General features: G+C 35.6%; 2 long non-coding RNA genes across 5 annotated transcripts; one reads left to right on the forward strand and one right to left on the reverse strand.

Annotated features, from left to right (window-relative positions):
* The first annotated feature begins 1212 nt into the window (after window positions 1-1212).
* LOC128021471 (uncharacterized) lies at window positions 1213-4231 on the forward strand. Its single transcript, XR_008185552.1, has 4 exons — window positions 1213-1441; window positions 1751-2121; window positions 2306-2418; window positions 3372-4231. It is a non-coding gene; the product is annotated as an uncharacterized LOC128021471 (long non-coding RNA).
* Window positions 4232-6289: 2058 nt separating this feature from the next.
* Window positions 6290-10496, reverse strand: LOC128021472 (uncharacterized). Of its 4 annotated transcripts, none has more exons than XR_008185554.1 (9): window positions 10407-10422; window positions 10260-10312; window positions 9347-9794; window positions 9050-9162; window positions 8010-8118; window positions 7775-7864; window positions 7597-7660; window positions 7062-7299; window positions 6290-6994 (listed from the first exon to the last, which is right to left on the reverse strand). It is a non-coding gene; the product is annotated as an uncharacterized LOC128021472 (long non-coding RNA). The 4 variants fall into 4 exon arrangements; XR_008185556.1 differs by having other exon boundaries at window positions 9347-9417; window positions 10266-10312; window positions 10407-10421; XR_008185553.1 differs by having other exon boundaries at window positions 10260-10496.
* Window positions 10497-11182: the final 686 nt, after the last annotated feature.

The raw sequence follows: 11182 nt of genomic DNA on the forward strand, positions 1-11182 counted from the left end.
AGGGTGAACTGTGGGACTGACTGGAACCAGCGGAGATGAGGTTGAGGAACTGGCTGGTCTAGGAGGAGATGAGAGAGGGAGGCTGGGAGGAAACACATGAGGAACAGAAAATTCAGGGCTGGGCGGAACCAGCGGAGAAACAGGAAATTCAGGGCTGGATGGAACCAGCAGAAATGGAGCAAAGGAACTGACTGGTCTAGGAGGAGGTGGGAGTGGGAGGCTGGGTGGGAATACAGGAGGATCAGGGCTGGACGGAACCAGCGGAGACACAGGAAATTCAGGGTTGGGTGGAACCAGCGGAAAAACAGGAAATTCAGGGCTTACCTCCACAAACCAGTCTATAAGTTCCATTAATTACTCTATATAATTCCCAGAAAATGAATGCAGCTCACCCTCAGTCGCAGGAGTGTGGGCAGGGGTTTCCTCCACGCCCTCGATCTCCAACAATACTCCCACAATGCACAGTGGACTGCTTGTAATGCCATTCCGGGAGAGAAAAAAAAAAAAAGAAAAACGCCACTAAACAAACTGGTTGGTCCGTGATTCTGTAATGGGTTGCTGGCGTGTAATGAAGGGCGGACAAGGAAGACGATATACAAAAGGGTACTTTTTATTAATCGCAGGAGAATAAGGGCACATCCAACATAATACAATACATACATAAACATAATCAAAGACGAGGAGGAACTAAACAGATAGGGTATTTAAGAACACAGGAGGTAATCAGGGAAATGGAGACAGGTGAAGATTAATCAAATCAACCAAACAAGAACAGGAAAAAGACCAAATAAGGAAACTCAAAGTCCATGTATGTAACAACCACTGTATTTTTTTCCAAGTGTTCTTTCTATTTTCTTTCTTTCATGCTTTCTTGTTCTTTTTTAGTTCTTTCTTTCTATCTTGTTAACAATGAGTGAAACAACTCATATAAATATGCATTGTGCATTTTATATTTGTTATTAAAATGTAGACAATTAAAATTAAAATTTAATGAATAATGTCAAATACTAAATCCCTAATAAAGGGTATTTAGGATATATATATATATATATATATATATATATATATATATATATATATATATACAGGTCCTTCTAAAAAAAAAAGGATTGTGATAAAAGTTCATTATATTCCATAATGTAATGATAAAATGATATCCCTAAATATATAAAATGTAATGATATCCCTAATAAAGGGTATTTAGGATATATATAAAATGGAGACTGTCCTCCTCTTAAAAACGACCACATAGGTCGTTTGTGCAAGCAGCATATTACGACCTATTATTACGTTTTAAAATCAAGCGCCCTCTAGCGGCCGTATTACGACAGTCTCGTTTGTCGGGTGTGTCGTCATCAAATGACCTTTGACTGTCGTTACCATCGTTACCACCCAAAAAAAGGAGGCGTGACCCAACATCTTACCATGCGTTGTTGTCCAGGTTTGTAAACAATTTTATTTTATGGTTTATTTTTTAAGGTACTGTTCTGATTGTCTGCAATTAATGTCAAAGTAAGTGCAGTTTGACGTTTTCTTTACAAATATGTTGTGAATGCCAGTGAACGAATGTGTGGCAATCGCAACGAATCTGAAATGACCAGTGACCACAACACTTACCATATTTTTTTTTTTTTACCATGATAACTGTTTTACTGTGGTATTTGTAGTTAAAAATCATTAACCACAATGCCATGCCTTTAATACCTTTTTGTAATGTAATTGTGATTCAGTGTTTTTTTTTTTTTTTCAGTTTTGCAGTTTCTTCATATCACATACATCTCCAGCTCCTACAACAACATTCAGTGTCCAGCAGCTCTTTATGATGCTCTCTCTCTCTCTCTCTCTCTCTCTCTCTCTCTCTCTCTCTCTCTCTCTCTCTCTCTCTCTCTCTCTCTCTTTCTCTCTCACTCTCTCTCTCTCATTTTCGTTTCCTATTTTTCTGAACTGTAATTCATAAATAAGTCACACATATTTTTCTTTCTTTCTCTTGTTCATCATGGCATATTTTCACAGCTCAGAATCAGATTTTGATCAGTTCTTGTATTAACAGGGAACTTGTACTCGAAGCTCAACTTGAAGAAGTTTCCAGTGAAGATGAAGTCCTTCAAAGGTTCGACACAGGTAATGTTGAAGATATGTAGTTATAACTGATTTACTTTAATTAATTTATCCTTACTTTATGTTAATAACCTTCCTTATAGTCCTTCCTTTCAAATATTTTGTTCACAGATCATTTCTAACACACTGTCTAAACATGTATGTATTAAAACAACAACAACAACTTGTTACTTTTTCTTTATTCCAGCTGAAAAGGAAGACCATGGGCCTGTCAAACCTTGTTTGTGGAGAGGGATGAATTTGACCATCTTGTGTGTTTACGGAGAAGACCAAAAGCTGCTAAGGCAGATATTTCCAGAGGTACGTCTGTGTTGATCTGAGCACCTCGACAGAACTTTACTGCAGTTACATTTTGCACCGAATTTTATGTTTTTTACTTTTTTAAATACCTCACGACCCCATCAGTACAAACCCTGTGCTATGTCAAAGTATTAATAATTCAAACAATTTCAGCAAATTCATATGATATTGTACAAGCGTACTCTCCAGCTTTTCCTCCTGCTGTCATTGACCATCGCCTCAGCTCTCATGCAGACTGTGTCAGGAAATGCTGTGTAACTTGTCATGTGACACAAAAGGGGCCGGTTGCGTAAACATAGCTATTATGTTAAGACTGTGACCAACTAGCAGTTAACCAAGAGATAATCATATTTCTTAGTAAAATTGGACCAATCTATGTTTTTGTAACTGACTTTAAACAATTATGACAAGTCTAGAGTAAATCAAATTATATGGCTAACTTTTTTAAAGATTAGTTTAAGCAGTTTATGCAACCGGCCCCAGGTCTTTAATTTATTTGACCAAATTAGATCATTTAAAGGTGTTTACAACAAGAACAATAACTATAATGACTATTTTAGCATCGCTACCAACAAATTATAAAGTTCTGTTTATTATTATACACGCTGCAGTTATGTCTTTAACCACTAGCCCGTTGCTAGGGGGAAGTCGTGGCTTAGTGCTTAGAAAGTTTGACTCTTAACCATAAAGTTGTGGGTTTGAGTCTCGGCCCGGCAATACGACTTTTTTTGCGCTGCCCCCAACTGCTCACCGGGCACCGTAACATAAATGATCCCCACTGCTCCGTGTGTGTGTGTTCACTGCTGTGTGTGTGCACTTTGGATGGGTTAAATGCAGAACAAGAATTCTAAGTATGGGTCACCATACTTGGCTGTATGTCACGTCACTTTCATTTGTTGTCAATGTTTTAATTATTCATCATGTTATAAATTCAATTTTTTCCTGTCTTGCAGGATTTCTGACAGATTACTGAGTCCTTCTCCATCAGCTCTCCACAATAGCAGCCCTTCCAAAAGCATCCACATCACTCTCTCTTGTGTGGCACATCTGCTCTCAGTCGTTAGCATGTCTACTTGTATTATTTCTCCTCTAGTCAACACTCCCATCTCTACTGTGAACACTCCTGTCACTATCACCATCCCACCTACTGTATTCTATATGCCATATATATATATATATATATATATATATATATATATATATATATATATGTGTGTGTGTGTGTGTGTGTGTGTGACCTTTAAGGTCATTTAATGATAGAAATGCATTTTCCAGCTGAAAATGATTTATAAAATATAATTATTAATAACCGTTTTAGTTTGTCTTGCATATGTTCACAACAGAAGCGATCAGTGATTACAGGAGATTAAGAGGTAATCATGTGAAATATTAGTCTTAACAATATTTTTCTAATTAGTTAATCACTTTTAAATGAAAGAAAAGAATATGATTTCAGCTGGTGCCTTGCAACTCCTGGTTTGTAAAAATATTATTTGGCATTTTATAAACTTCTCTGCAAACAAATTGACAATTTTTATTTATTTATTCATTTTTTTTATTTTATATATATATTTTTATATTAGCCAATTTAGTTTTAAAGGGATTTTCTATTACATAATTCTGTCTGTACCTATTAGTTACTTTATCAATCAGTAATTTTTAAAAGTTGTTATATTTCACAATAATATATTATTTTTTTGTTTTTATTTCTTCATAGTGACAAACTAGAGAGAAAGAATGGTGTTATTTGCATTGTTTGTCTGAAAAGTTTGACATATCAATAAACACTGATATGGAAATTACTAAAAAAAAATTATCCCTGTGTTTTTTAAATTGTATTTATTTATTTATTTTTATTATTATTTTCCTTTTTTTCTGTAGTTTAACTGGTAGAGCTAAAAATTGCAAGATTGTAAATACATCTCCAAAAAACACACAAGTGATTAAATGTATACATTTAATACACTATAAATATATAAATATAATATTATTTTTTCATACAGTATATGCAAAAATGTTGAGCTTAAATATTGTACATTAATATTAGGGTAAAGAATGTGTATAATCGCAAATATGAGGCCCTTGTTTGAAAATAAATAACTGTAATCAACAAATCTATTGCTGAATCAGGTTTACCCCACAATGCAAATCCGTCATTTTAGTTTTATATTTAGTGGGTGAAAATAAATTCACCACAAGAACCCGGAAAAGCCTGTCATGAATGGCCGTATATGGACAAGTAAGGGTGTCGCTTCTGCTCAACTGGATTTTCATTGGCTTTGAAATCCACTTGGCACTCGAGGACTCGCTGTGACTGGACTTTCTTTTAGCCCAAATTAAAAAACGTTTAATGTTGCAAAGTAAATTTTGCTGTAATTATTACGTCAATAGTACCTTCAGTTAACAATGGTGCATTGCTATATTTTGTGAAATTACCTCTTTACCGAGATCCTAACCTTAAACCTGAACATAACTTAATTGAACTACAAAAAACAGCGCCATGACTTTCACTTTCCATCGATAGAATGGCTAAGGCTTATGGGCAATGTAGTTTAAAATGTTTAATAATGAAATTGTGAAAAATACTTCTTTTTTTAAACAAAGGGATATCTAAGCATGTTTATTGTGCAAAGTTATATGACATATGTGAGAGGCAGGCTGACATTTTTTATTTTACTAAGAGTACTTTTATAAACACATGTATAGCACTTTTCTATGAATGTTTGAAAGCTGTGCCAAACATTATTTAGTAAACATAGCATAATGAGTTGTCCTACCAATTTTCTTTTTGAAACTATAATCAGATTTTGATTTACAGCCATTTGGAATGTTAATTGTTTTGCTCTTCAAGGGGACTCTACTGGGCCCCTGGGGATGGAAGGGCAGGAAAAAAAATGCACAGCTCTATTCTCATCATTGGCAACAAACTGTTGAGACACATTTTGTAGGTTGTCTTTTCAAAAGCATACCATTATGTAAGTTGGAAGTCATAGTTATCTTAGAATTAAGACACCAGAAAATCAACATAAGTGCCCATTTGGAAAGAGCTCAATTTATTTCATAAGATCAAGAGCAATAATACAGTGCTAATAGTAAACAAAGACAACAAATAAATATTCTGACATTTCATCAGACAAGGCCAATGTGTCATTCAGTAAGACAATGTGTGACAGTGTGCAGTTTATGGTTCCATACAATTCATGCAATTTAAAGAATCATAATATAAAATACCTAATTCATAAATCTCTGTAAAGAATGTCTCATCTTTGTCCTGCTCAGGAGCTAGACATCAGTAATGTGCATGAACATCTTCATTATAATACAGAACAGGATTCATGTTGATCTTTCCTTGATTCATCACCTTCAGTTGTGCATGAAGTCCATGCAGTCTCTTCTAATGCAGCTCTTCATCTAACTGAATTTCATTAATATTACTAAATGTTCATGTCTTCATCAAAACAACCATGGTGATTATATGTGTTGTTTACAAAATTAAATGGTGTATCTACCAAAAAACCATCTCTAGTACAGAATATTCACCATAATTGATTATCCAACACCATACGCAATATTTTACTAGGATGCAGCATAAAGACAGATAAAGAAGCATATTAAGACAAATTATATTCAAGTGAAATAAAAATGGGTTATATTAAAACCATTTTATTTTAATCAGATGAAGAAACCCAGATGAAGGCATGGTGAAATGTCTTGAGCACCAAAGAATCACATCCAGTTTCCTTCTCATCATCAGAGCTCTCCTGGTTTTCTTCAAATCCATGTCTCTATCATGATCTTCTTCAATGTCATAAACAATTTGCAATTGTTATCCAGCACAACAATACAACTGATGAACAAGTCATGTGACCAATTCAAATCAAATCATTTTATTATCACAATACCATGAATGCAAGTATACAGGTGGTAAAATGCTTTTCTGCAAACTGCAGCATGACAAGTACTGAATATATTTGCAACACATATACAGTATCAAAAATATAAACCGTATACATAAGAGCTCAATACAGGTAGAAAATATAGTGCAATACTATACTATACAGAGAGAACAAAATGAAAACAATTAACAACAATCACTGTATACTGTAGATATACCTCTGCCCACTGCTCCAGGTGTGTGTTCACAGTGTGTGTGTGTTCACTGCTCTGTGTGTGTGCACTTCGGATGGGTTAAATGCAGAGCACAAATTCTGAGTATGGGTCACCATACTTGACTGTATGTCACGTCACTTTCACTTTCAGTACAGTATGAATTAGTGCAAACAGAATATCAGGTTGCAGAATAATAGTGAGTCAGAGTCCAGTCAGTGTAGCTGATAGAGTGCAGTGCACACAGTATGAGGCTGCTGGTGTGTGTGTGCGTGTGTGTGTGTGTGTGTGGTGTTACTGGTACGAGTTCAGTTCAGTCTGATTGCCTGTTGAAGGAACTTGTTTTGCAGTCTGCTGGTGCTGGTTCTGTGATAATGTCTGTCTGATGGTGATGTTGAGAGCAATCCATGGCTCGTGTGGCTGGAGTCTCTGACGGTCCTCAACAAAAGAAAAACCTTGCGTAGATGTCCTGGAGAGACAAAATCATTGTGTCAATTATATATTATTATTATTTAGAATTGTTGTAATGGACATACCATTGATTCCTGTTGAAGGTTGTTGGAGGTATGGGCTCTCAGTTGTGAAGTTTCTTTTATGGCCGTAACATCTGTGCAGTCACACAGCTGTTTGGGAATTCAGTCTTCACAGTTTCAGGCTGCAGCGCTGCATTTGGTGACCATTGACTCCTCCATCTCTGGCCTCAGACCCGCTTCTCTTTAGTCTGGAGTGAAGACAAATGTTCTCAGTACCAGCTTTCCTTCTACTGCAGTCTTTCTGTACAAGTAGAAAATAATAAAAACAGTCATAACAAATCAGTTATGTATTGAAAACTCATAGTACATATGAAGACTTCAGATGCAAAGGCATCTAAGTTCCACCTGAAGTTTTCTTCTAAAATTCTTCTTAGAAGAACATTTCATACAGAACTTAAAGGCTTTTGCATCTGAAGTCTTCATATACAACACATCTCGTTCTTCATTTCTCCATCAACTGACTTCATCCTCCTTCAAAAACTGTAAGTCCATAAGAAAAATAGTTTTGGTGAATACAGGTGCAGGTGTCAGTACTCACCATATTCAGTCATTTTCTGCCCAAATTCCAGAAATGATGCCCTGATGATTTGTTCATTCTAGGACTTATAAAAAGATGTATATGTGAAAAATGATAATTGCTGACTTGAATAGAGATCAACATCATATGCTGTACTAATGCATTGCTTGAATACAAACACATCAATGGGAATGAGCACCTTTTCACTCTTTTCTGTTTGGGCACAATAGAGCCATGTTCATTCCTCATCCCCAACAGGACTGATGTTCTTTGTGTTTTTGCTCTTCAGCTGTAAAACAAAAATATGTCTATTAACCCCATGTTTAATTACTATTGCTTATTACATATGAATTAAGACAGATATAATTAAGTAAATTCACCAAAAGATTCAGGTTAGAGGATTAAATGAATATTGATTACAATTTTCTACAAACCTTTCTTGGAGAGGGCTGATCATGACAGGAACTTGCTGAGCCACACTAGTAGACATTCAGTTGACAAACCTGAAAGAGGCCATCATGCAACCATCCGCTCTGTTTGTACCTTACAACAGAGCAAGAGAGAATGTATGAGTGAGTGGAGAGAGTAAAGGACTAAGATGAAGACAAACAAGCAAAGAAAGGCAAAATCTTGCGTTTGAGTTTAACAAAATGAGAGGGAAGAAAGCTGTATCTTCAAGCTATATTATTCTCAATTATTTTCTACACTATAACATGCAGCAGGATTGTTGTAAGCAGTTTAAAGACCTCTTCATACCAAGGATGAGTCCATACTTAATGACACAGAGGAACAACATCAGTGGAATATATTTTCCAGCTGATGAACATTAAACAGCCAATCAAAATGCACATTTCAAAAGCTTGATCATTTAAAGTGGCAGACATCAACGTCGCTGCAGTGTGTATATTAATAAACATAACTTTATCATTGGTTGATGTTGGTGTGGATGCTAAAATAGTTATTGTAGTTACTATTCTTGGTGTGAACAGCCTTAAATGATCTAATTTGGCCAAATTAACTGAAGATCTGATGTGTCACATGACAAGTTACACAGCATTTCCTGACTTGCTTTTAAACAGACGTGTTCAATTAAAATCAACATGGAAATAAAGGCAGACTGTGAGGTGCGGACAGATATCATGTACTGTTAGAACGGGTTAAGACGGTGCTAATAAAGAATACAGTGGACTCAATATAAACTTTAGGATATAACGCTCTGACTACTTAAAATGGACACAGTCTGCATGAGAGCTGAGGCGATGGTCAATGACAGCAGGAGGAAAAGCTGGAGAGTACGCTTGTACAATATCATATGAATTTGCTGAAATTGTTTGAATTATTAATACTTTGACATAGCACAGGGTTTGTACTGATGGGGTCGTGAGGTATTTAAAAAAGTAAAAAACATAAAATTCGGTGCAAAATGTAACTGCAGTAAAGTTCTGTCGAGGTGCTCAGATCAACACAGACGTACCTCTGGAAATATCTGCCTTAGCAGCTTTTGGTCTTCTCCGTAAACACACAAGATGGTCAAATTCATCCCTCTCCACAAACAAGGTTTGACAGGCCCATGGTCTTCCTTTTCAGCTGGAATAAAGAAAAAGTAACAAGTTGTTGTTTTTGTTTTAATACATACATGTTTAGACAGTGTGTTAGAAATGATCTGTGAACAAAATATTTGAAAGGAAGGACTATAAGGAAGGTTATTAACATAAAGTAAGGATAAATTAATTAAAGTAAATCAGTTATAACTACATATCTTCAACATTACCTGTGTCGAACCTTTGAAGGACTTCATCTTCACTGGAAACTTCTTCAAGTTGAGCTTCGAGTACAAGTTCCCTGTTAATACAAGAACTGATCAAAATCTGATTCTGAGCTGTGAAAATATGCCATGATGAACAAGAGAAAGAAAGAAAAATATGTGTGACTTATTTATGAATTACAGTTCAGAAAAATAGGAAAGGAAAATGAGAGAGAGAGAGAGAGAGAGAGAGAGAAAGAGAGAGAGAGAGAGAGAGAGAGAGAGAGAGAGAGAGAGAGAGAGAGAGAGAGAGAGAGAGAGAGAGAGAGAGAGAGAGAGAGAGAGAGAGAGAGAGAAGAGAGAGAGAGAGAGAGAGAGAGAGAGAGAGAGAGAGAGAGAGCATCATAAAGAGCTGCTGGACACTGAATGTTGTTGTAGGAGCTGGAGATGTATGTGATATGAAGAAACTGCAAAACTGAAAAGAAAAAAAACACTGAATCACAATTACATTACAAAAAGGTATTAAAGGCATGGCAAATGTGTTACTTAACTAAAGAGTACACAATAAGCACAGTTACTGTGGTGAAAAGCATGGTAACGTGTTTATACTACAAATACCAAAGTAAAACTACAGTTATGACGGGAGATACATTGAGTTGTGGTTACTGAGGTTTTATAACACGTGACATGGTTCAGCGACATGTTACTATGGTAAAAACATGGTAAATGCGCGACTTTTACATGACCTCTTTCCACCACAGGCGAATTTCAAACGAATATCACAATGAAAACTAACTTTATAAAGCTGCAGATTTCGATTAAATGATTTGAACGTCAAACTGGTTTAATAGGACATACAGTGTCCAGTATCGATTTGAAAATAAAAACTCATATTATTCATAAACGATCGACTACTTTATGAGACGGGAGAAAACCTTACCTGTACATGTCTCGAAGTCATCTAAAATCCATATCATCAAAATCCACGAAGATCTGGGAGAGTTTAAATCAAACAATTCAAAACGCAAATAGCAAACATGTTAAAATAAACCCACAATGCATTTAGGCGAAAGTTCATTTATCATACCTCCTGTTGCCAATAGGGGCGCTAATTTAGAGAACGCTCGTGTGGGTCGTATTTATGGATAGTGACAAACGACCCATACGGTCGTATGAGTTGGAGGACTTGTTGATAAAATGTAATGATATCCCTAATAAAGGGTATTTAGGATATATATATATACAGGTCCTTCTAAAAAAAAAGGATTGTGATAAAAGTTCATTATATTCCATAATGTAATGATAAAAAATAAACTTTCATATATTTTAGATTCATTGCACACCAACTGAAATATTTCAGGTCTTTTATTGTTTTAATACTAAGTATTAAAGTAGGTGGAGTTTTCAAAACTGCCCGTGCATATGTTCTATTTAACAGTTCTTCTATCTAATAATGTGCTGGCCTGTTAATTGTATCATACTGCTCAGGAAATTCCGACACAGTACAGTACTAGTCCATTTTGATTCCTGTGCTTGTTATTTATTCTCAAAATAGTTTGATATGGAGATAAAAGGAAAGAAAACCTTTACAAAGCATGCACACTGATTGTTAGAAATTATGGTTTATCCACAGGGCGCAAAGTGCCAATAGTTGAACAACCCTAATATTTATGGAAAGTCTCTGATAAATTTCAACATGGTTTATTTCAAAGAGCTTTAAGCTCTTCACAACCACAAGAGCAACATCATACATTGAAATGCTGTTTTGATTATGCTGCTAAATCACAGCAGGATGAGCAAAAGCACGACGGGAAACATGTTATGACAGCATGAGCCATTATATCCATGACAAATTTAGTCTTC

The sequence above is a fragment of the Carassius gibelio genome, chromosome A10, assembly GCF_023724105.1.
Source record: "Carassius gibelio isolate Cgi1373 ecotype wild population from Czech Republic chromosome A10, carGib1.2-hapl.c, whole genome shotgun sequence".
Taxonomy (NCBI): Eukaryota; Metazoa; Chordata; class Actinopteri; order Cypriniformes; family Cyprinidae; genus Carassius; species Carassius gibelio.